This window comes from Paroedura picta, chromosome 4 (assembly GCF_049243985.1).
Source record: "Paroedura picta isolate Pp20150507F chromosome 4, Ppicta_v3.0, whole genome shotgun sequence".
Classification (NCBI taxonomy): domain Eukaryota; kingdom Metazoa; phylum Chordata; class Lepidosauria; order Squamata; family Gekkonidae; genus Paroedura; species Paroedura picta.
The window spans coordinates 142,438,400-142,464,123 of NC_135372.1; the positions used below are offsets into that span (position 1 = coordinate 142,438,400).

A 25,724-nucleotide genomic window follows, 5' to 3' on the forward strand; every position below is an offset into this window, starting at 1 on the left:
AAGGGTGAACCAGGATTTTGTGAGGTTAGATCCGGGGGTTCAGAGACCAGGAGGCTGGGAGTTCATTTCAGCTCTTTATTGTGACCCCAGTGTGATGGTACTAGAGGTAAAATTTGAACTCGGTATAGTCTGCACGGGGTTTTTTACCCACTCCCAGCTCCAATAAATCCCTCCCGTCTACACTGAATTCGATTTCCATTTTGATTTTGGGCAGTTTAAATTTTCCCTCTAGGAGTGGATATAAGCCTCGATATTTGAAAAATCGATATCAGTAAATGCGCCGATTTCTACTTTTTGCAAATTAACTTCCTTCTCCGTGTCTGGTAGCAAAGCAGTCTTCCCTGATTGGCCAGGGTGTCAGTTCAAAGACTTCCTGGTTGCAAGGCTTGTCTTAAAGTGACTGCGCTCCAGACGCCCTAACTTATCTCAGCAGAGATTTGCTCTTGGATTTATTCCCCCTCCTCTGCTGTCTCCATTCCTTCTCCCTCCCCCCTTGTACAAGCAAAGAAAGAGCCTCCTGCTGTGCTTGGCTCCCCTCCCCACAATGAGCTTCCCCAATCAAGTGCAGAACACTTTCTGTTTCACTTGGGGGGGGGGGATATAGGAAGACCAGGTTCAAATTGATGTGAATTCAACAGGATCCACAATGGAAAAAACAAAGTGCAGAATCAGCCCTAGAGAACACCCCCCCCCCAACTCTCCCAACTTATATATAAACAGGAAACAACAGTATCTTCCTGCCAGTACACGCTATTGGACAGTGTCGCTTTAAACAGACCGGATCTGGCAGGTGGGATCTGACCACATGCTGGCCAATCACATACTCAGGATTACAATCCTGCCTCAGGCCTTATGCGCAGTCCTTGGCAGGTCTACAGACACAACATGAGGATTGCATTTTGAGGGAAGATGTCAGAAAAGATTCGGTGCCCACTTTGCCCAATTCCTTCCCAAGGTATCTTCCTCTGGTCTCCTTTATCCATCCCTGTCGACTTTTCCAATCTACACACCTGGCAGATGAGCTAAAGCAGTTTCCTGAAGCAGCAATATGAAGCTCCAGATTATTCTTGCTGAAACTGATGCGATAGGCAATACAGGGAGCAATATAACCCCAACCCCAACAGACCGAAACGTGTCCCGGGGAGAGAAGGAGAGACTCCCCTATTTCCCAAAGAAAAAGCGGGGTTCTCCATCCCCATGGAAAGCACATGGAGTAGACTTGCACCCAGGTGCGCATTTGGGGGGGGAGCATTCTGCCCGCCAACACCTTTTCTGGAGCCAGCCAAGTATTTTTAGAAAGCGGGCGGGGCCAGAGGGGTCTTTTGCCCTGTGAGGCTTCTGATTGGCTACTGTAGATTTGATTGGCGGTGTAGATTCTTTTTTTAAAAAGTTACTTCGGCAGCTGCTGCCTCCGTGGCGCACGGCACTTGGTCACTTAAGCTTGCAAGGAAAGATCTCTAATCCATCTATTATTTTTTTAAAAAATCAATATATATATATATATTTAAACCAAGCCATTGCCAGAAATGCTGAAGAGATACTGAGTTATACCTCGCCTCACCCCCAGACATTTCTCTAGCCCTGTCAGCTCCAGGTTGGGAAATTCCTGGGGTTTGAAGGGGTGGAACCAGGAACCCAAAGGATGAGCAACTAAAAAAAACATGGCAACTATTTAATAATAATATTTAATAATATTAATACTATTAATAATATTAATACTATTAATAATATTAATAATATATTAATAATATATTAATAATGATAATGATAATGATAATGATAATGATAATGATAATGATAATGATAATAATAATAATAATAATAATAATAATAATAATAATAATAATAATAATAATAATTTCTTACTCACCACAATACAAAAACACAACATTAACTCCATTAAAAACTCCCATTAAAACCACACAGAATAATACACACACACACACCCCCCAATATGGAGGAAAAATAATGCTACACCCCACGGAACACCTGCCACCCAGGCCGCAGGGGGTGGAATCTGATGCTGTACACAGCGCACAGAATCTCAACATTAAAGGGACACGCATAAGGTACCGCTTAAAACTCAGACCACAGCATACAGCAACAAGATGAAGTCCCATGTTCCAGTTCCCTCTCTCCGTGTGAGAATTTCTCATCCCTCCCGTTAACTAGGCTCCATTTAGGAAAGGAAATCACTTTATTGAAGAGAGACAATTACCTCATCAGGAGGCGCTTGCTACAACTGGGGATTCTACGCAAGCACCCCCTTATCAACCTGAAGCCCTCGGCCCCGCCCAGTTTAGGTGTGAATGTTCCATGTTGATGATGATGGAGAAGAGTTGGTTTTTGAACCCCACTCTTCTCTGCCCGAAGGAGTCTCAAAGCAGCTTACAATCACCTTCCCTTTCCTCTCCCCCCAACAGACACCCTGTGAGGGAGGTGGGGCTCAGAGAGCCCTGGTGTGACTGCTCTGTGAGAACAGTGCTATCAGGGTTGTGATGAGCCCAAGGTCACCCAGCGGGCTGCATGTGGAGGAGCAGGGAAGCAAATCCGGCTCGCCAGGTTAGAAGCTGCCGCTCTTAACCACTACACCATGCTGGCCATCCGGGCGCCACAGACTCCCAAACAGTTGCCAGGACAATGGGGGCAGAGAGAGTAATTTTTCACACAAGATCTAACACAGGATGGGGCCGGCTACGAAATTAAAGGCATAGCTCAAACTGGTCGGGGGGGGGGGGGAGATTACATAGTAACCCCGTGACACCACTACAGATTGCATGGCAGAAATGATCCAAGTTACAGCAGAGGTCAGCAGAGAGAGCCGGTGGCAAAACATCCATCTGGGGTTCAGACACCTAGCCTACCTCTTAAGGGGGTGGTTGTGAGCAGTGGTCCCCAACCTTTTTATCACCGGGGACCGGTCAACGCTTGACAATTTTACTGAGGCCCCGGGGGGGGGGGGGAGGGTAGTCTTTTGCCAAGGGACGTCGCCACTGCCGCCTGAGCCCCTGCTCCACTTGCTTTCCTGCTGGTGCCTCTGATTTCCCGCCGCCCGCTGGGGGGGGTGCTGCCAGCAGCAGCTGTGCAGTGCCACACCGAGGGGGAGCCCCAGCCATGGCGGCCGCTGGAGAGCACCAAAGGTGAGCCGGGGGCAGAGTGGCAGGGCAGCCCCCGAGGCAGCAGCTGGGGAGGAGGACGAGGAGGAGCCACGGCCCGGTACCGACTGACCTACGGACCAGTCCCGGTCTCCGGATCGGGGGTTGGGAACCACCGGTTGTGAGGATAGAGTGGAGGATGGGCAAATCACGCGAAAGGCCACTGTGGAGCCCCATCGGGCAGAAAACTGGACTGTAATAATAAGAACAAAAACATTTAAAGAGACCAGTGGTTTTCTTCCAGAAGGAATGGGTTGGTTTTATCTCTTTTCACGGCTGCATTAAGGCCCCTTTCTCAGTACCTTCCGGCCTCTTTTTATCTATTGTGGGGAAACCTGAACGGGTTTTATTAATTTTATCGATTGCTCCTTTGCTATCGTAACACTTAGCTTTTAAGGGATCTCGGTGCCGTTCCTGCTCCTGTGGCTTCCCTTATTCTTTTTTCGCTGACGTTTTAAGAGGTTTTATTGTTCTGTTCTGCTCTTTTATACGGTGGAGAACCACCTTGGGGAAAGATCGCAGTCAAGCGAGAGCTGAGAGATGCGTGCCCCGAGATATGGAGAATAAAACCCACACTGACTCAGTGAAAAAAAAGAAGAGCCCGGTGCCCCCTCCATAAATTAACTCAAGTTTAGCATTATACATGCAAGTTTTGAATCCTAGAGTTGGAAGGGGCCATAGAGGCCATCTAGTCCAACCCCCTGCTCAATGCAGGATTAGCCCTAAGCATCCTAAAGCATCCAAGAAAAGTGTGTATCCAGCCTTTGCTTGAAGACTGCCAGTGAGGGGGAGCTCACCACCTCCTTAGGCAGCCTATTCCACTGCTGAACTACTCTGACTGTGAAAATCTTTTTCCTGATATCTAGCCTATATCGTTGTACTTGCAGTTTAAACCCATTACTGCGTGTCCTCTCCTCTGCAGCCAACAGAAACAGCATCCTGCCCTCCTCCAAGTGACACCCTTTCAAATACTTAAAGAGGGCTATCATGTCCCCTCTCAACCTCCTTTTCTCCAGGCTGAACATTCCCAAGTCCCTCAACCTATCTTCATAGGGCTTGGTCCCTTGGTCCCTATCGCTCATCCACTGTAACCTGCCACCCCCTTGAATCTTTAAGAAGAGGAGGTGGAGGAATCATAGACTCAGAGTTGGAAGGAACCTCCTGGGTCATCTAGTCCAACCCCCTGAAAAACCACACTGATAATGTTAGCCATTCAGCCATGTCTGACTCTTGGCGATACTACAGCTCAACTGTTGCCACGTTTTTCAATCTTTAGTTGTGTCTTGATTTTGGCTGGTGTCTATATTCACCACATTCTTCGTGGGTCTGGGTTCCTTTGACCACTGACCATAATTGTCCTCTCCATCGAGTTGGACCGCATGATACGGCCAAAGTCAGTGAGCTGAAGCTTTGTGATTTTGCCTTCCGGTGATAGATTGGGCTTTATGCGCTCTGGTATATCATTGTTTATGACTGTTGCTCTCCTTGGGGCCTGCTTAAGACTTCTCTGGAACCAGAGTTCATAGAATCAACTGTCCGCTTGTCCGATTTCTTCATCATCCAACTTTCACAGCCATAAGTGACTACTGGAAATACTAGGGGAAAAGCCAGTTGTATTAAAATACAATGGGCTCTAGGCTCCCCCCCCCCCCGGGGGGCAGCTCTGCTGTGGCCTGGAGAGGCTGCAGCAGGGCTGCTTGGAACAGAGGTGAGTTTTGGCAAAGGCTCTTTGCCTATTCCCCACCCCGGACAGCTCCGCCACGACTTGGAGAGTCTTCAGATGGGCTGCTCAAGCTAGAAATGCCTTACCTGACTGCTGCTTCATGAAGCTGGAAGTTGGAGGCAGAGGCAGGTGAGGATGGGGCGTCCCCTGCCTGATTGGTCCACTGAGGACTCCCCAGGGGCCCAATCAGGTAGGGGATGAGTCCAAACTCCTCCCACCACTCAAGTTGGGCTTTATTTATATTACAGATAACTGTTGTTATTGTTAGTTGCGAAGTCATGTCCGACCCATCGCGACCCCATGGACAATGATCCTCTAGGCCTTCTTGTCCTCTACCATTTCCCGGAGTCCATTTAAGCTCACACCAACTGCTTCAGTCACTCCATCCAGTCACCTCATTCTCTGTCATCCTCTTCTTCTTTTGCCCTCGATCGCTCCCAGCATTAGGCTCTTCTCAAGGGAGTCCTTCCTTCTCATGAGGTGGCCAAAGTATTTGAGTTTCATCTTCAGGATCTGGCCTTCTAAGGAGCAGGCAGGGCTGATCTCCTCTAGGACTGACCGGTTTGTTCGCCTTGCAGTCCAAGGGACTCGCAAGAGTCTTCTCCAGCACCAGAGTTCAAAAGCCTCAATTCTTTGACGCTCGGCCTTCCTTAGGGTCCAACTTTCGCAGCCATACATTGCAACTGGGAAGACCATAGCCTTGACTAGACGCACTTTTGTTGGCAGGGTGACGTCTCTGCTTTTTAGGATGCTGTCTAGATTTGCCATAGCTTTCCTCCCCAGGAGCAAACATCTTTTAATTTCTTTGCTGCAGTCCCCATCTGCAGTGATCTTGGAGCCCAGGAAAATAAAATCTGTCACTACCTCCATTTCTTCCCCAATACAGATGATTGATCATACTAATCTACATTTGGGTAATCGGCCTTATGTCCTTGCTATTCCATGCTCGGTTCAAGTTTATAATTGCAGAGTGACCCAGAGCATTTCGACGTATAATCTCCGTACTGCAACCCCTACTCTGATCCACTTATGATCCAAGAAAAATGAATTCTTGAATGCATCCAATCTCTTCACCGCCCAAACCTGAAAAGCCTCCAGCAGTTCCTAGAACTACCCCTGTCACTTTGGGGTTTTCAGTATCAGCGACGCCATGAAAGATCCGCAACAGATCTTTTCTTTTTTCATGTTTTCGATTTCTCCTGCCGCTGCTTGGCGCAGCTGTGGGCATTGGGAGCAAGGGCTTTGCCAATGCTACCTGGGAACTGGCAAGCTCTGCCCCCTGGCACCACTACTGGCCGGGCAGACACAGGAAGCCGCCTTCGACAAGATCTGGCACTTGGTCCGTCAAAGTCAGAATTACCCACACAGACTGACAGCAACTCTCCAAGGTCTCAGGCAGAGGTTTTTCTCATTGCCTCCTGCTTAGTACTTTGAAATGGAGATGCTCCTCTCTGGGAATAAAGAAATCATTGAAAACAGAGCGCTGCTCATCCACAAAGGCATGGCTAACGTGGGCCTATCCAGTCTAAAGCCCTGACAGCAATGTGATCTGCACGAATTCTGCAATCACAACATTTCGATCTAGGGAATCATAGAGTTGGAAGGGACCTCCTGGGTCATCTAGTCCAACCCGCTGCACTGTGCTGGACACTCACAACCCTATTGCTCATCTACTGTCACCTGCCACCCCCTTTAACCTTCACAGCATCAGCCTCTCCTTAAGATGGCTCTCCAGCCTCTGTTTAAAAATCTCCAAAGATGGAGAACCCACCACCTTCCCCAGGAAGCCTGTTCCACTGAGGAACCACTCTAACTGCCAGGAACGTCTTCCGGAGGTTGAGATGGAATTTCTTTTGAGTTAATTTCATCCCATTGGTTCTGGTCCGTCCCTCTGGGGCAAGAGAGAACAACTCTGCTCCATCCTCTACATGGCAGCCTTTTAAATACTTGAAGATGGTTCTCAGATCCCCTCTCAGTCGTCTCCTCTCCAGGCTGAAGAAGGAGCAGGCAGGAGTTTAAAAGGAGAAGGCTGGAGTTGATGGGAAAGACCCCCTCCTGGAGAACAGCTGCCAGTCAGAGTAGGCAATCCTGACCCTGATGGACAGAGGGTCAGATTCAGCGGAAGGCCGCTTCCTGTTGTTTGCGATCCAGAGAGAGAAACCTCCTTGCAACGGGGAGGGGAAGCGTTGAACGCTCAGTATTCCACTGTGTTGACATCTCGTCCTGTCACAGTTTGTGCTCGCCTGCTGGAGCTGCACAATTAACAGCCCCCCGGGCAACTTCTGCAGAAAGGACACATCATCGGGCTAAGACTTGCCTGCCTCCCCGCCCCACTCTCTCTCCAGCTCTGCTAGAGCCTTGCATGCAAGCACAGCTGGGCACCAGCCTCCTTTGCCACGGGCCAAGTGACGCTTCTCCACTGGTCCCCTGCTGAGATGGCTTTAAGTTGTCACCAGTTTTGTCCGGGAACGACAGAGAGCAGCCATGCACTGGCCTGGCGCTTCGTGTTCACCCAGTTCTGGAAGCTTGTCCGGGCCACACGCCGAAATGTCAAGCAAAGAACGTGCCCCCGACGGGGCGAGGGGCGTGCATGATGCTAAGACGTAAAGAAGGGGTGGCGCATTGTTACAGCAGCCTGACTGAAGCACACACAAGCCAGGCTTACTAAACGTTGGCCTACTAAAAATAAAATTGAATAATAAATGGGAATGATTGGCAAAACGCCATCGATAAACAAGTATACAGAATAAAACTTAGGAAATGCCTCCAATTAAGGTGTATAAGATGAGGGTGATGTGCAACCAAGTCAATAGATCTGAATCTTTCTCTGGTAAATAGCAGCTAAAAACTTCAGGACATGCTCTGTTATTTCGGGGATCTTATGGCCTAATAAAGATTGTGCCACAATATAGAGCTGGAAGGGACCTCCAGGGTCATCTAGTCCAACCCTCTGCACAATGCAGAAAATTCACGACTACCTGCCCACTCACAGTGCCTCCAGTTCCATGCCCAGATGATGCTCCCTCCCTCAAACCAGAATCCCTGGCCCATCAGGCTTGGAAGATGTTCACCTTCTGATCCCAAAGTGTCGATCGGCATTTCCTTGGGCATGCAAGAAAGGGCCACAAGAGCCAAGCTCTGGCACATCCCTTCCTGCCCACCCACTGCCTAAGTTCACAGAATCAGCATTTCTGTGAGGTGGCTCTCCAGCCTCTGTTTAAAAAATTCCCAAAGATGGAGAACCCACCACCTCCCGAGGAAACCTGTTCCACTGAGGAACCGCTCTCACTGTCAGGAACTTCTTCCGGATGTTTAGCCGAAAATTCATTTGAAGTAATTTCAACCCACTGCTTCTGGTTCAACTCTCTGTGACAGCCCTTCATGGATTTTAAGACCTCTTCTCTCCAGGCTAAACAGACAAAGCTGAAGAGGCCCTCAGCCTCTCTGCCCTGTTGCTGGCCTTCCAGAGGAACTGGTTGACCACTGTGTGAGACAGGAGGCTGGACTAGATGGACCCCTGGTCTGATCCAGCAGGGCTCTTCTGATGTTCTCATGAAGGCCTCTCTGCCATGTTGTTGACCCTCCAGGGGAACTGGTTGGACCCTGTGTGGGATGGGAGGCTGGACTAGATGGACCCTCATTGGTCTGATCCAGCAGGGCTCTTCTGATGTTCTCATGAAGGCCTCTCTGCCATGTTGTTGACCCTCCAGGGGAACTGGTTGGACATTGTGTGGGATGGGAAGCTGGACTAGTTGGTCATCTGGTCTGACCCAGCAGGGCTCTTCTCAGTTTCTTATGAAAGTTTTGGCCTTCATGCCTTGTTGCTGGGACTTCCAGGCCCAATATAGCCTCTATTTATTTATATCCTCCCTTTCCAGTCTTTTGGATGCCAAAGGTGCTTACGACAGTGGGGGCTGGGTGGGGGGGGGGAATCAAAGCCACAATCTCAAGCAAATACATTTGAAAAATCAATGGGAACGGAAAGGTCAGAGTGAAAATCCGGCAGATTGTAGCCCTGAGATAGGCCACGTAAACCCCAGGTTCCGGTCGCTGACGGATTATGCTGCCATAAGATCTCGCTTGCGTTTCAGATGCCGCCCGATGGCTTTTAATGCGCTCGGGGCTCTTCAAAATAAGACTGCCTTCAGAAGTGATCAAAACCCCAGAAAGGACAGGACTCTGGACTTTGGCTGGTCTTTTCCAAAGGAGGGTGGCAGAAAGTGCCGTGGAGTCCCAAAGGACTCAGGCCAACCCTGGGGGGTTTATTCATTTATTATTTAGAAGACTTATAGGCTGCCCCTCTTCGTAGAATCCTGGAACCATAAGAGTGGGAAGGGGCCCTGCAGGCCCTCTGGTCCCACCCCCAGTTCAATGCTGGATCAGCCTCAAGCATCCAGGATCTGTCCAGCCACTGCTGGTCATCTCGGAGCGGTAGACGACCTGATAAATAAAACACACGAATGGCTTAAAATCGCTAGATCCCCGCAGAGTCTTTGCTTGCTGGCTCCCCACAAAGGGGGTCCCAACTGGCTGGGAGGGGGCATGCAGCGTCCTGATCTTCCATGCGTACTGGCCTCAACCATACGCCTGGCGGAAGAGCTCCGCCTTGTGGGCCGCGTGGACCTGTGCTAGCTCCGTCAGGGCCCTGATGTTCTCCAGGAGCTCATTCCACCAGGCCCTGGCCCTGCTTGAGGCCAATCACACTTCTTCACAAGGCGAGACATGAACACTTTAGGATGCTTAGGGCTGATCCTGTGTAGAGCAGGGGGTTGGACTAGATGGCCTGTGTGGCCCCTTCCAACTCTATGATTCCATGGCCTGTGATTCTATGGCCTGTATGGCCCCTTCCAACTCTATGGTTCTATGATTCTATGATTCTATGATTCTATGGCCTGTATGGCCCCTTCCAACTCTATGATTCTATGGCCTGTGATTCTATGGCCTGTATGGCCCCTTCCAACTCTATGGTTCTATGATTCTATGTTTCTATGATTCTATGGCCTGTATGGCCCCTTCCAACTCTATGATTCCATGGCCTGTGATTCTATGGCCTGTATGGCCCCTTCCAACTCTATGGTTCTATGATTCTATGATTCTATGGCCTGTATGGCCCCTTCCAACTCTATGATTCCATGGCCTGTGATTCTATGGCCTGTATGGCCCCTTCCAACTCTATGGTTCTATGATTCTATGATTCTATGATTCTATGGCCTGTATGGCCCCTTCCAACTCTATGGTTCTATGATTCTATGATTCTATGATTCTATGGCCTGTATGGCCCCTTCCAACTCTATGATTCTATGGCCTGTATGGCCCCTTCCAACTCTATGATTCCATGATTCTATGATTCTATGGCCTGTATGGCCAACTCTATGGTTCTGTGATTCTAGGATTCTAACACCGGGTGATTTCCCTTTGGCTGCCTCTGAGTCACGACTCTGGCATTCCTTGGAGAGCTCCCAACTTGACTCCACCCATCTGTCCCACATAATATATTTCTGGTAAGGGCTTGGAGGAGGAGCCGGTCTCATGGCTTAAGTGCCACTCAGCGCTTAACACCCACTCAGGGCAACTGTCCCGCCCCTGAGTGCCTCCTCCTCCAACCGGCTTGCCTGTCTGTCCAGCGGCCAGCCACTCGCCTTCTGTCCCCCACCTCTGACCACTCCCTTCCCCTAGTGTTGGATAATGCACTCTCAATGTGCCATTACAGCTGGAAGTGCATCATCCAACGTGTGCAGAATGGGCCCAGGTCACGGCTGCTTCCAAGGTGCAGCCCTGCCTTTTCTCTCTTTCCCTCCCCCTTGGGTGCTTCCAGTGGAGGAGGGCAGCGTTGCACAAGCCGACCTGGAAGAAGGCAAACTTCGCTTGGCGCTTTCCATTTTGCCACATGTGCCAGTTCTCCACGTGTGAACCATCTGTGCACATTTCCTGCCGTCGCACTGTGGCGGCTCTGGCAGAGCACGCCCCGCCTGAAGACGCGCCGTCCTGATTCGACACCCTGCCAAACTCCTCCGAAGAAGCCAGAAGTTACAGAAGGAGCAGAGCTTAAATTAGCTTGTGTGACGGGCGCTCGCACCAAACAATCGGGGCTTGGAGGGGGGGGGGGGGAAGCAGCCCCATCTGCCAGATCTCGAAGGGAGACGTGCCAGATGACGCAGCCTTCAGCTGAGTCGTGTGTTGTTGGCAAGAAGAGAGACTTGGATACCTTTCTTGTGCCGCCTATGCAACGCCATGGCATGCTAGCGATGGTCTTATGCACATCTAGAAGACTTTGCATTTGTATAGCGCTTTTGAAGGCTCCTGGCGTTCCTTGCTCAAAGCTGCCAAGTAGAGTTGCTGAAATGTCCTGGCAACCGGTGAGAGGACTTGCCGGCAGTGGGGATAGGCCTAGTCCAGCGTCACAGTGACATCACTTCCGGTGTGCACCGGAAGTGATGTAATCACTTTTGCTGGTGATGCCGGAAGTGATGCGCTCACTGTGCCAGTGATGCTAATTCTATGACATTTTCAATTCCCATTAACCCAAAGAGCCACATCTACCTCCATTCCTGGGCTGAATCTGCACGGAGCTTTTATTCCAATCCCAGGTCGATTCAGTCCTTGCCGTCTACACTGCATGCGACTTCCATTTTGATTTTGGGCAGCTTACATTTTTCATTTGTAACAAGCAGAATTGATCCAGAGTGACCCTGCCTTTCCCCACTATATCCTGGAGTGGATATAACCATCAATATTTGAAAAATTGGCATGAATAAAGGTGCATCTCTCTGCTTGTCCCGAACTAACTTGCTGCCTCGACCTTCCAACGCTGTAGAAAAGCCCTGATTGGCCAAGTCATCAGTTCAAAGGCTTCCTCATTCCCAGGCTGCAAATCTTCCCTTAAAGGGGAAGCCCTAACTTCTCTCAGCAGAAGCTCCAGAAACCCTAACTTCTCTGGCAGAGATTTGCCTCTTGGTTCCCCCCCTGCTGTCTCCAATCCTCTCTCCCTCCCCCTTTCAAGAAAAAAAGGAGGCTCCTGCTGTGCTTGGCTCCTCCCCCCTTCTGAGCTTCCCTAATCACGTGCAGAAGACTTTCCTGTTTCAATGCAGAGGGGGGGGGGGGAATAGAGGAATACCTGAGTTCAAATCGATCTGAATTCAGCAGGATCCACAACGGAATAAACAAAGTCAGTGCAGATTGAGCCCTGGCTTGGGTCGGGAATCTGAGGGTGGTTGGCAGCTCACCTGTTCGTCTGGCAGTGGCTGTTTCAAAGGGGGAGCCAGCAGCCAATCCCAACCCCACCTGGCAAGGGTTTGGCCCATTTTCCTGGAGAAAGGTGCACAGAAGAGCCACAGGTGGCAGGGCAAAGAGCCAAATCTGTCTCCTGAACCACAGAATATCACCGGCCGGCACAAACGAGCCTTTTAAAACCAACGGCCTTAAAAAGAATTCTAAGTCTGTGTCAAACCAAAGCCTTGTTTTGACCCAAGCGCCGCACCCAGGGTTACAGAATTAAGCTTGCTATTTCCAACCTTGTCTAAATTAACGATCACATGAAATTATTATTGAGCAAAAGCAGTGATTAATTCTGCAAATTTGTTACCATTCTGACCTTTCGGGGTTTTTTTTCTTCCTCTCTCTCTCTCACCAGAAAACGCATAATTTTATAGCAAGCTGTACCACAGAGACATTTCCTGATGAAGGTAATTTCTTTCCGAAATGGGAAAAGATTAGAGCAATTCATAACTTCTTTACCCGGGGAGGTGGGGCGTTCCGCTTGTTTTACAAAAGGTACATGCTGGATCGTGTTGGAGCTTCGTTGAACTGTATATTTGGTGGAGTGAGCAATTTGGCATGCTTGGACATGTTATGGGGCAGCTCTGTGTCTATAGATGTTATTTCCTTGAATGGGCTACCTCTCTTTGTCTTAACCTGCGAGCCGCCCTCTGACCCCTCCTTGCTCCTTCACTGTGTCATCTCCCTTTCTTAACATGGCCTTCCATGGAGACACATGTCTCTGTAGCTCTCAGCTGTAGATACCGTGTGTATAGATGTTTTACTGGGTGGAAAGATGGCATCTCCTTCAATGGGAGGCTACTCTTGGTCTCAACCTGGGAGCTGTCTGTCCCCCTCCTCTCACTTTGTCTTCACATGGCCTTCCGTGGACACACATGACTCTGCAGGACGCTACTGTGGAAACTGTGTGTATAGATGTTCTCTTGAATGGACGTCAAGGAGATGTTCTCTTCTTGAATATATATTTGTTTTCGTAGGATGTTTTTATGTATTAGGGGTTTTATGGGTTTTTATATGTTGTTACCCGCCACGAGCCTTAGGGGAGTGGTGGGCTATAAATCGAAGTAATAATAATAATAATAATAATAATAATAATAATAATAATAATAATAATAATAATAATAATAATAATAATAGGAAGCCTCTCTTTGTCTTGACCTGGGAGCCACCCTCTGACCCGTCCTCGCTCCATCACGTTGTCGTCTCCCTTTCTTCACATGGCCTTCCATGGAGACATGTCTCTGTAGCTCTCTATCGTAGGTACCGTTTGTATAGATGTTATACTGTGCGTACAGCTGTCAGCTCCTTGAATGCGATGTCTCTTTTTGTCTTAACTTGGGAGCTGCTCTCTGTCCCCCTCCTCTCCCTTTGGCTTCACATGGCCTTCCCTGGAGACTCATGTCTCTAAAGGATTCTACTGTAGCTACAGTGCGTGTAGATGTTATACTGTGTGTACAGTTACCATCTCCTTAAATAGGATGCCTCTCTCTTAACCTGGGAGCTGCCCCAAAGGCAAGAGAAGGTTCAAAGAGGGGGAAGGGGAGTGGTGGAGCTCAATAAACTTCTAACTCAACTCTCCTGGCTCTGGCAGGAGAGCGGATATGACAACTGCAACCTGAATGTGAACTGGGTACCATTTTAGCCACCATGGATGTGGAATCCCTGTATACCAACATCCCACACGAAGACGGATTACAAGCCGTTCGGAATACAATTTCTAACAACACCCCAGCTGACCGAGCCACCAAACTGCGCCAATTGTTTCTCACCCATAACCACTTTGATTTAGGGATGGTGTGTTCCTTGAGATCCATGGTACATCCATGGGCACCCCCATGGCACCTCAATACGCGAACATCTCCATGGCAGACCTGGAGCAATTCTTCCTGAATGCTCACCCACTCACACCTTTCATATTCCTGCGATTCATTTTGGCATTTTTATTGTCTGGACCAGGGGTAGTCAAAACTGCGGCCCTCCAGATGTCCATGGACTACAATTCCCATGAGCCCCTGCCAGCAAATACTGGCAGGGGCTCATGGTGATTGTAGTCAATGGACATCTGGAGGGCCGCAGTTTGACTACCCCTGGTCTGGACACATGATAAAGAAGCCCTGGATACTTTCCACCAGGCATACAATGACTTTCACCCCACTGTCAACCTGATGATGAACCAATCTATGCAAGAAATACATTTTCTGGTCACTACAGAGTATAAGGCAGGTACGTTTAGGGAGGAGATTGTGGATCAGCAACAGAGCATCTGCTCAGTATGCAGAAGACTCCAGCGCCAATTCTTGGCACCTCCAGAGAAAGCATTAGGCTGCAGGTGCCGTGAAAGAGCCATTGCTGGTTCAGGCTCTGATTCAGAAAAAGAAGAGTTGGTTTTTGTACCCTACTATTTATTACCTTTAGGCTGATCCTGCATTGAGCAGGGGGTGGGACTAGATGGCCTGGATGGCCCCTTCCCACTCTAGGATTCTACTTGAAGGAGTCTCAAAGCAGCTTACAACCCCCTTTCCCTTCCTCTCCCCACCACAGACACCCTGTGAGGGAGGTGAGGCTGAGAGAGCCCTGAGATTACTGAAGAAGAAGAAGAGTTGGTTCTTATCTGCCGCTTTTCTCTACCAGAAGGAGTCTCAAAGCGGCTTACAATCGCCTTCCCTTTCCTCTCCCCACAACAGACACCCTGTGAGGGAGGTGGGGCTGAGACAGCTCAGAGAGAACTGCTCTGCAAGAACAGCTCTAAGAGAACTGAGATTGGCCAAAGGTCACCCAGGTGCCTTGGGGTGGAGGAGTGGGCAATCCAACCTGGCTCGCCAGATTAGAAGCTGCCGCTCTTCACCAAGCTGCTTAAGACAGCTCAGTGTGTAGCTGCAACATTTTCAGAGAACAGAGTTTCCAGATTAAGTAGAAAAGGAGAGGTAGTTTATTAGTATAACTCATGCTCTGCGGAGGGGAGTTTCCTCACTTCAGACCGTGGCATCTTCATGTAAACGGAGCCAGGCAGGATTCACCACCGAGGCCCTGAAGTCTTCTGCCAGGCTGAGAAGACTATGCAGAGTTAGATGGGTCAGGAACTCGGGTTGCCAGCTCCAGGCAGGGAAATTGCTGGAGGTTTGTGGGGGGAGCCTGAGTTTCAAGAGGGGGGACCAAGGGGTCCACCCTCCAAAGCAGCCATGTCGTCCAGGGGCCCTGGAGAGGAGTTGTTACGGCGGAAGAGCTCCAGGTGCCACCTGGAGGGTGGCAACCTAGGCATGCATCCCGGCTCCACAGGGCAACTTCCCAAGTTCAAAGCGGTGCGGTTGAGACACGGTTAAGTGGGAGCGAGACCCTTGTGGCCCAGCAGGTTTGGCTCCTGCCCGCTGCGGTTGGGAAATGCATTTTGAAAAGAAGCTCACAATTGGCAGCTGACCAGATTTCATTCGTGTCAAAAGGAATTCTATTCTTACCTGTCGGACGGCTCAGACCCCAGGGCAAAAGGCAGGAGCTACATTTTCTCTCTTTCTGTCTGGGGAAGGCTCACACCAAAGAGCCTTTCCTGATAATGAGTTAAAATCACCTGCAAGGGCTGTTTGGGGAGGCTCTTAAAGGGGCAGAGCATCACTTGGGAGCATCCCCTCCCAAGACACTGAAACGTTCAAAGCCAGGCCTGGAGAAGAAGAAGAAGAAGAAGAAGAAGAGTTGGGTTTTTGTACCCTGCTTCTCAAAGTGGCTTACAAACCCCTTTCACTCCTTCTCCCTGTGACAACCCCCCTGTAAGACGGGCGGGGCTGAGAGAGCTCTGACAGAACTGCACTATGAGGAGAGCTCTAAGAGAACTGGGGTAAAGGTCACCCAGCCAGCTGCCTGTGGAGGAATAAAGGGGGAATCGAACCAGGTTCTTGAGATTAGAGACCGGCTCTCTTAAGCCCTGCCCTAAGCTAGCTTGCTTCTATTCCTTCCGTTCTTTGCCCCCCAATGGGGGGGGGGAGTTTTCACCACCCCAAAGCAGCCTGAATCCAGCCCTTCTCGTGGAAAACTGTCCAAATGACCACCCCATTCTATCTAGAGTTGCCAACTCAGGGTTGGGAGATCCCTGGAGATTTGGAGGGCAGAATCGAGGGGGGAGCCCGGTGGGGATGCAAAGCCATGGAATCGCCCTCCCAAGAGACCTCCAGCCCCCACCTGGAGCTTGGCATCCAGAATCTCCCCCAAGAAATCCCTCCCGGCTTGCCTCCTTTCGACTGGCCGGGGCGCCCTCCGAAAAGGATGTTCCCTTTCTGGAGGCACAAAGGCGTCATTGTTCCCCCCGCTGCTTTCTGCCTTTGCAGCGCAAATTCGGGAGGCGGCTGAGAAAGGCCACCTTTAAAACGGCCAAGAAAGCCCCTCGGTTTCAGTCCTTTTGGGAGGAGGGTGGGAATTCACGAGGCAGCCAAGCATGCCCCCCCCCCCCCCTGCTGAGCCTATTTCTGGAAGGGACACAATTGCTGCTTGCCGGCCTTCCGCCCGGGCCTAACTCAGAAGCAGCAGCTTGCCAAAACCCCAAATAACCAGGGATCCAGGCTCTCCACGCCTGTTCAGCACGGCCTAGCAGAAGGTGGGTCTGTGCCCCCTGCAGAAGTTTTGTGGACATTCTGCGTCCATTCTCTGCCTTGATAAGGCCCTCACACTGTCTTCTTTCTTTCTCAGTGAAAGAAATTTGGAAGCCGTCTTGGCTGCCATCTCCCCCGCCCTCCCCAACAAACTTTCTATCAAATCAGACTCTTTTTTTTTTCAGAAAAGAGGAGCTAAGTAGAGTGGCCACATTGGGAAATTCCTGGAGATGAAGGATGCCAGCCTCCAGCTCGGACCTGGGGATCTCCCAAGGCAGTTCCCCAGGAGAATTGGCAACTTTGATGTCCACCTTCCAAAGGAGCCATTTCCTTAGTGCTGTTAGTGACAAAATAAATCTCTGGTTTTGCCTCAATAGCTGCCAAGAACTGTGAGCGTCTTGCATAGGGCAGGGGGTTGGACTAGATGACCCAGGAGGTCCCTTCCAACTCTATGATTCCATGATTCTAACTACTTGGAGATTTTGGGGGGTGGAGCCTGAAGAAGACGGACTCTTCAGTAGAGTACAATGCTGGATAGCCCACCTTTCAAAGCATACATTTTGGCCAGGCGGCCTGTTCTACATCACCTGGAGTAGTAACCCCAGTCAATTGAGCTAGGGGCCTTGGCAGGGCTAATGCAGTTCCGCAGGGCCCAGGAGTTCTTCTGGGATGGGCCAAGGGAAGGTCTTGAGCCTCTCCTCTGATCATAGAATCATAGAATGATAGAGTTGGAAGGGGCCACACAGGCCATAGAATCATAGAACCATAGAGTGGGAAGGGGCCACACAGGCCATCTAGTCCAACCCCCTGCTCAACGCAGGATCAGCCCTAAGCATATTCTGCAAAGTCCCCATATTTAATTATCTAACATCTACCTTGAAATGTCAGTCGAGGGGCGATTGGATGGGGGCTTGGGGGGGTTGTTGATGTTTTTAGGAATGCTATAATACAGTGGCTCTCAACCTTCCTAATGCTGCAACCTTTAATCCACTTCCTCCTGTTGTGGTGACCCCCAACCCTAAAATCATCCAAGTGTTCTTTCACAGAAACTGACCAATCGCGTGAAGATCCAGCCTTCATGATTGTATCTAAATTGGTTTTTTCTCCCCGGGGTTTCTCTGTTTAGTTCTGCCTCTTGTCCCACCATGCCCATTTTGCTCTTTTCCGCTGCTCCAGACAGACGAACGCTCTATCTCGATCTACCCCGCAAGGCTGGTGTGTGGATGGCGCCCCTCCCTGCCAAGCTGCTTGCCTTGCCGCGACCCCTGTGAAAAGGACATTCGACCCCCAAAGGGGTCCTGACCCCCAGGTTGAGAACCACTGCTATCGTTATACGTTTTGTGATTTTAATTGTTTTACATTGTTAGCCACTGTGAGCTGGACGGTCCAAGAGCGGTGTCATATAAATTCAATAAATAAATAAATAAATAAATAAATAAATAAATAAATAAATAAATAAATAAATAAATAAATAAATAAATGGATGGATGGATGGATGGATGGATGGATGGATGGATGGATGGATGGATGGATGGATGGATGGATAGATGGATAGATGGATAGATGGATAGATGGATAGATAGATAGATAGATAGATAGATAGATAGATAGATATCACCAGCACACAACCGAAAGGTTCCCCAAACAAACGGAAGTTGGCAACCCTAAAGGAGCAAACATACCAGGCATGCAGGCCCACCAAAGCCCCACCAAATCCCACAGAAAACAAAGGAATTTGTCTTCAAATTTCAAAGTCAAAACTCCTGTCCTCTCTCCAACATTTAGGGGCAGAGGGTCTTTTGTTTTTTTAATGTATCCCTTTGACTCCGGGATCTGGTGAGCAGCGGTTAAGAGCGGCAGCCTCTAATCTGGAGAACCGGATTTGATTCCCCACTCCTCCTCCTCCCTGTGCAGCAAGCAGGGTGATCATGAGCCAAACACAGTTCTCTCAGAGCTGATCTCCCTGAGACCTTGGAACGGATGTCGGAGAAACGCCGTTCGGTGACTGGAGTAAGCGCCCACAAGTGCCGGTGGGATCCCCCTGCCCTCCGACAGCCAGGGGAGAAAAAACAACATTTGACTGTCCTTTCCAGGGACGTGAGGCGAGGGGTCGTCCCTGAACGGGAATGCTGAATGGGAGTCTGCAGCTAGACTGCCAGCCGAGCTAATTCACGGCCGCTGCCAAGTGGATTGCCTGCCGGTGACAGAAGCCCTTTGCTTACTCGCCCCCCCCCGCCTCTCCCCCAACACTTAACACAGATTAGATATCCTTTCCAGAACACCAGGCACTCTTCGAGCTGAAGCACACGGCAAGTGTGCATTGTTCCTCAAGGGTTTGGCCACTTCCAAACTGCCTTTGTGTTCGGGTTTCAGTCGCCGGTTGCTAATGGGTTCCCCCCTGTCCTTGCAGGCAGATCCGTTGTGGTGCCCGGCTGCCGGAGGCTTTGATTTGCCCGTTCGTACAAAGCTGCTGGTGTCGGGTCAGCAAAGCAACGTGGGAGCTGCTTTCGAGAAGAAGAAGAGGAAGAGCTGGTTTTTATATGCCACTTTTCACTACCTGAAGGAGTTCTAAAGTGGCTCACAAGCACCTTTTTCTCTTTCTTTTCCTCTCCCCACCACCAACTCACAGTGTGAGGTGGGTCGGGGTGAGAGAGCCCTGAGAGAACTGCACTGTGAGAACAGCTCCAAGAGAACTGCGACCGGCCCACGATCGCCTAGCTGGCTACACGTGGAGGAGCGGGGAATCAAACCCGGTTCTCCAGATTAGAGGACATCGCTCCAAACCACCCCACCACGCTGGCTTGCTTCCATTTTCTACCCCTTTGTGGTCCTTCTGAGTCACCGTGGGGTGCTGTTTAAAATGTCCATAGTGCCGGCCACAATGCAACACCCCCCTGCCCTTTTTCGCCGCCTGATCTCCCACGGACTTCTCTAAACTGAGTGCTAGAGTGCAGAAGCAGGGGCACTTTGTAAGGTCTAAATTTGTCGGTCTGCAGGGTGCCCTGGAGTCAAACTTGGTTCTGTTGCTCCAAACCAACAGGGCAACCCCCCCCCCCCACACACACACACACCGAATCCAGACCCCAGCTGTGACTTGATGGCCCCAAAGGAATCCATAAGAGAAATGTGGAAGGATTTCCCAGCCGGATTCAACTGGTTGCAGTGGAGTTTCCAGGCCGTGTGGCCACAGTCTGGTAATTTTCATCCTGGAGTTTTCACCAGTAACAGTGGCTGGCCTCTTCAGAGGTAGGACACGGCAGGATGGGGGTCTCTCTGGCAAGGTGGCACAGGGAGATTCCCATCGTGCCATGCCCAACCTCTGAAGAGGCCAGCCAGAGTGACGGGGGAAATGTCGAGAAGAGAAGAAGATTTTTCACTGGCTGCAGGAGTCTCAAAGCAGCTTAGAAACACCTTTCCCTTCCTCTCCCTACAACAGACACCCTGTGAGGGAGGTGAGGCGGAGAAAGCTCTAAGAGAACTGCTCAGGGAGATCAGCTCTGAGAGAACTGTGTTTGGCTCATGATCACCCTGCTTGCTGCACAGGGAGGAGGAGGAGTGGGGAATCAAATCCGGTTCTCCAGATTAGAGGCTGCCGCTCTTAACCGCTATGCTGCCACAGACGTTTGCCTTTGACATTTATTAGCAAAGACAATGACTGCATACAGTTGCCAACCTCCAGACTGCGCCTGGAATCCAGATGACAGAGCTGGTTTTTATTTATTTTTGCAAATATGCTCCACCTTAGGCTCAAAAAGACTACCGAAAAAAGTCTCAAAGCAAACTTACAATCTCCTACTCTTCCTCTCCCCACAACGGACCCCCTGTGAGGGAGGTGGGGACGGAGAGAGCTCTGAGAGAACTGCTCTGTGAGAACAGCTCTAAGAGAACTGGGACAGGCCCGAGGTCCCCCAGCTGGCTGCATGTGGAGGAGAAGGGGGGAATCGAACCCGATTTTCAAGATGAGAGGCCGCCGGTCTTTAACCACTATGCCACTCTGGCTCTCTAGGACTCCGCCTCCCGGACCACGGCCCCACCACCACCACCACCACCTAAGAAACTTTCTTGATGTTTCGCCTCCTTTGTGGTGCTTCCCACGGTTCCCCCTCCCCTGTGCCACTGTGCATTTATTACAGGCCAAGGCTGACAGCCAGCGAGAGTTCAGCCTCTTCAGGAAATGAAAATTCTCTCCTTCGATTCAGCCCCGGAGCCTTGCCTGCTTATTAAAGGGGGCTCTCGTGGAGCCTGGAGGCTCGGTGGCAGATCCCTTTGATTACTCCCGGCTCTAGACAGGGGTTTTTTCATATAGTGTTTCCTCAGTGAGCATTTGATGGCTGTTCTTCAGCTTTTGGTATTTACCAATGATGAGGCCGGCCAAGTCACACACGCCCCGCATCTCTCTCCCCCGAGGGAAGTGATCCACAGAGAGCCCCGGATTGCTTTCCAAACACAGGATTATTTCAATATAGATTAGAAGCCCCGGGGAGACTAGCAGAGGGCCAGGTTCTCAAGATGCAGGGGGAAGCTTAAGCGTCCGGCAAGGGAGCCAGCTGGCCAGGGAAGACAGGCCGTGCCACACACGGGTATGCCTGGCGAGCCCTTGGGATTGCAGCTGATCTCCGTGGAGGACGGGCACAAGAAGGATAAGCAGGTTGAATGATGAATGGACAGACAGGCAGAGAGAAAGACCTTTCCTCCCTCTCCCTACAACAGACACCCTGTGAGGTTGGCAGGGCTGAGAGAGCTCTAGAAGAATTGGGACTGGCTCAAGGTCACCCAGCGGTCCTCATTTGTCTCAAAGTGGCCCACAATCATCTTCCTTTTCTCTCCCCTCAACAGACATCCTGTGAGGTTGGCAGGGCTGAGAGAGCTCTAAGAGAACTGATACTGGCCCAAGGTCACCCAAGGTCACCCAGCAGGCTTTACGTGTCTCAAAGTGGCACACCATCATCTTCTCTTCCTCAAGGGAGGTAGGTGGGGCGGAGGGAGCTCTGAGAGAACTTGGATTGGCGCAAGGTCAGTGGGACTGGCACAATGGGGATGGGCTCACCTGTAGAACACGGCCACTTTGGAAAGTGGGTTCTTTGACATTGTACTCTCTAGGGTGGTTGGTATAGTGCTTAACGGGCATGTGTTGTGAGGGCTACGTTAACGAGGGGCAGATTCTAACCTGGAGAACCGGGTTTGATTCCCCGTTCCTCCATGTGCAACTGGCTGGGTGATTTTTGGGACCGTCACAGTTCTCTCAGAGCTGTTCTCACACATCGGTTCTCTCAGAGCTCTCTCAGCCCCAGAGTGTCTGTTGATGGGAGAGGAAGGGAAGGGGACTGTAAACCACTTTGAGACTACTTTTGGGTAATAAAATGATAGGTATTTAATAGGTATTTTAAAAAAAACAGCTCTTCTTCTTCTTCTGTCCTCTTCAGCTTCCAGCTCCACAATCTTCCGATATTGCTGCTTCTTGATATACCTAGGGAGGTGGTGGGATCTCCATCTTTGGAGATGTTTAAACAGAGGCTGGAGAGCCATCTGATGGAGAGGCTGATTCTGTGAAGGTTCAAGGGGGTGGCAGGTGACAGTGGATGAGCGAGAGGGTTGGGAGTGTCCTGCACAGTGCAGGGGGTTGGACTAGATGACCCAAGAGGTCCCTTCCAACTCTATGATTCTATGATTCTTCTATAATTCTTCCCATCTGCATTCTGCATGACTGCACCACTTCTGGGGTGTCTCAAAGCCTGAAGGATGTTTCAAGAGTTTCTCAGCGGTAAAAAAGCTGAGGAAGGATTCGCTCTTAGATTTACGCCAGAGCAAAACAGCAGTTCTGTCCTGCTTGAGAGGTTCCAGTGGTCTTCCTTCTCAATGTTCTTTAACATCTGGGAACAAACTGAAGGGGCAAAACCAGGGCCGTAGGGTGGATGCGGGCCACGTTTCCCAGGAGGGCCCCTGATCCCCCTCCTCCTATCCTTTCCCCCTTTTAAAAGATGCCTGCCAATCCAGATTCCCTCAAAAGCCCTGGCAAAAAGGCAGGTCTTACAGAGCCTCTCCAGGGAGACTCCCAACTTCTTCAAGGAGCCCATTCCATGGAGCTGGAGGGACGACAGAAAAGGCCCAGGGCCTGGTGGGACCCAGATCTCTGTGGGGTTTGAAGTTATAAGACAATTGATTGCAAGGTGACTTCTTATCAGGAGGGGCAGGAAGTTCCAATGGTTGGAAGCGGATTCTGAAAACCGATAGATTCATGAGATCGCCTTGACCGGCTCCTTCTAAGAGGAGGATCCTGGCTTGCGACCCGCTTAGCGCGAAAGAATAAACGGGTTCTTGTCATTGCTTTTCTTTTTAATTATCCGTGCGGAATAAATGGAAAGCGTCGTCACTTTAAATGAAAGTCCTGCCCGGTTTTAAAGAGTTAAAGACAGCTCTCTTTGAACAAAGCAGACAAAACGGAGCCGGGATTCTTCCCTTGAGGACAATACCTGACACAAACCGAAAACGCCACAAAGCGCAGCCCTTGCCCAAGATGAATGGCCCGACACACAAGAGCTCGCCGGCCCCTCTAAGCCTTCCCAAGTAGACGCCTGGCTCTTAAAGGGGCCTGATCAGATTCCCCCGGGATGAGTGCCTGAAACCACCTGATAACTGCTGCAGATCAAAACTGGTATTAAAGAGCCAGGCAGAGAGCCCAGGGTAAAAGCTGGCAAGCCTTTCCTCAGGCTGCCAATGTTTGGGGCTGGCCCTGCGACTTTCTGTTGCCAGTTCCAGGTAGGGAGATTTAGGGGTGAAGCTTCAGGAGGGTGGGGTTTGGGGAGAGACTTCAATGGGGATAATGTCATAGAGCCCAAGTGGCCCTTGGCTCCATATGACTGGATCTCTACCACCTGGAGATTAGTTGTAATCCCAGGAGATGTGGCAGTAAGAATCACACAGATATAATTGTCCCCCTGAAGACCGCACAGGTCGGGACCCATCTGCACCTACTTGCAGTTCTGGAGGCCTCACTTCAAAAAGGACGGGGACAAAACGGAGAGGGTGCAGAGGAGAGAGACACGGGTGATCCGGGGGACCAAGCCCTGGGAGGAAAGGCTGAGGGAACTGGGAAGGTTCAGCCTGGAGGAGAGGAGGTGGAGAAGAGTCTGAGAATTGCTTTCTTTAAGTATCTGAAAGGTTGTCAGAGAGGGCAGGGAAAGGTTCCTGTTGGCAGCAGAGGAGAGGACCCAGAGGGATGGGTTTAACGATATTGGCTAGATGTCAGGGGGAAATGTCTCACAGTCAGAGTAGTTCAGCAGTGGGATGGGCTGCCTAAGGAGCTGGTGAGCTCCCCCTCACTGGTGGCCTTCAAGCAGCAGCTGGATCCGTCTCCTCGATGCTTGAGGCTGATCCTGCATTGAGCAGGGGGTGGACTAGATGGCCTGCATGGCCCCTTCCCACTCTAGGATTCTATGAGATCTCCAGCCAATAAATCCTGTAAGTTTCCAAAGAATTTGTGTACTTCAACTGGAGGGCATCATTCAGCCAAGCAAGAAGAAAAGTTTCTTAGAATCATAGAATCATAGAGTGGGAAGGGGCCACACAGGCCGTCTAGTCCAACCCCCTGCTCAACGCAGGATCAGCCCAAAGCATCCTAAAGCATCCAAGAAAAGTGTGTATCCAACCTTTGCTTGAAGACTGCCAGTGAGGGGGAGCTCACCATCTCCTTAGGCAGCCTATTGTCTTGTCTTCAGTATCTTCTTTAATAATAATTGACAAACACCACCAAGACTCATACCCTGGGTAACAGCTAGTTTCATTGTCAGACTTCCTCAGTTGTATAATAATTGCACGCAACCAATACATTCAGACAGAGCTCAAAGTCTCCTGGGTAACAGAAAACCCAACGCACCTGATCATTTTTATGGTTGGTGCATCTCTTCCCACATGTCCCTTTCTACTACTTTGTTATCTTGAACCACATGCTTAACAAAACCAAAAAAAAACAAGCAATACCTTGAGATACAGAAAATTCTGCCCATTTTCATGATGGCATTCTGGCTCTTTTGCCCACCTGAGACTGCCAGGAAGAGAGTATCAGTTTTGATGAGTGAGATGATAGGAGGGGGGGAAAGGAACTTTTCTCCATGATGGGTCAGTAACTCCAAGGCGCTCCCCTCACCTCTGCAGTTAATTGCCAGGTTAGTCTATAGTCTCTCGGCTTGAGCATAATTACCGCAGGTAATTCACGTCTCAGTGGGAACGGTCTTTAAACTAAGCTTCGCCATTCCCCTGAGCTAAAGGCCAATATATTTATATTGTAAAAAATTAGTGGAGAATAATAGGTAAGAGAGGCTGCCCATAAGTGTTACCGTTTTCAAATTCTAATGGATTTATGAGTTTTAAAATGTTGTTATTTTATTTCAGGTTATAGAATTAGTGAAGTGTTAAGGAACAACGTGCGGAAGGAACAGCTATTTAGCTTCTTTGCTAAATCGACAGGTGCTAAGCCTCTACGCAGCCCGGGGAGGAGAGCACAACAATGTTTGCACACAGGTCTGGTGCGTAGGAGGTCCTGGTTCGGTCTTTGATCTCGCTCCAAGGTCTCCGCGAACAGAGCTGCCAAAGGCCCCAGACCTTGGAGAGACGCTGGCAGTCAGAGCAAGAACCAGGGGCTTGTGTTTTCCTCTTCGGAACTGGCAAAGGTTGGGGGCTCAATGGAAGGTAAACTTTGTTTCCCCAGCCCTGGGAGGGGCCGTAGCTCAGTGGCAGAGCCTCTGCTTGGCCTGCAGAAGGTCCCAGGTTCAATCCCCGGCATCTCCAGTGAAAAGGACCAGGCAGGAGAGGTGGGGGCTCAGTGGTTAAAGCAGGGGTGGGCAAACTGTGGCCCTCTAATACAATTCCTGCATTGCTGGCAGGGGCTCATGGGAACTGTAGTCCATGGACATCTGGAGGGCCACGGTTTGCCCACCCCTGGTTTAAAGCAACTGCTTGGTTTGCAGAAGTCCTGGCATCTGCTGCTCAAAGGATCAGGTC

At 50.3% G+C, this 25,724-nt stretch overlaps 2 protein-coding genes across 2 annotated transcripts in view; both read right to left on the reverse strand.

Annotated features, from left to right (window-relative positions):
- The window catches only part of LOC143836547 (tyrosine-protein phosphatase non-receptor type substrate 1-like), a 175,984-nt gene extending 160,269 nt beyond the window's left edge, over positions 1 to 15,715 (reverse strand). Inside the window, exon 1 of the mRNA XM_077335968.1 lies at positions 15,606 to 15,715. The gene's annotated coding sequence lies outside the window, so the exon portion shown is untranslated. The remainder of the gene's footprint in view (positions 1 to 15,605) is intronic.
- FNDC11 (fibronectin type III domain containing 11) overlaps positions 1 to 25,724 on the reverse strand; it is a 417,259-nt gene that overhangs the window by 304,900 nt on the left and 86,635 nt on the right. The window lies entirely within an intron of this gene.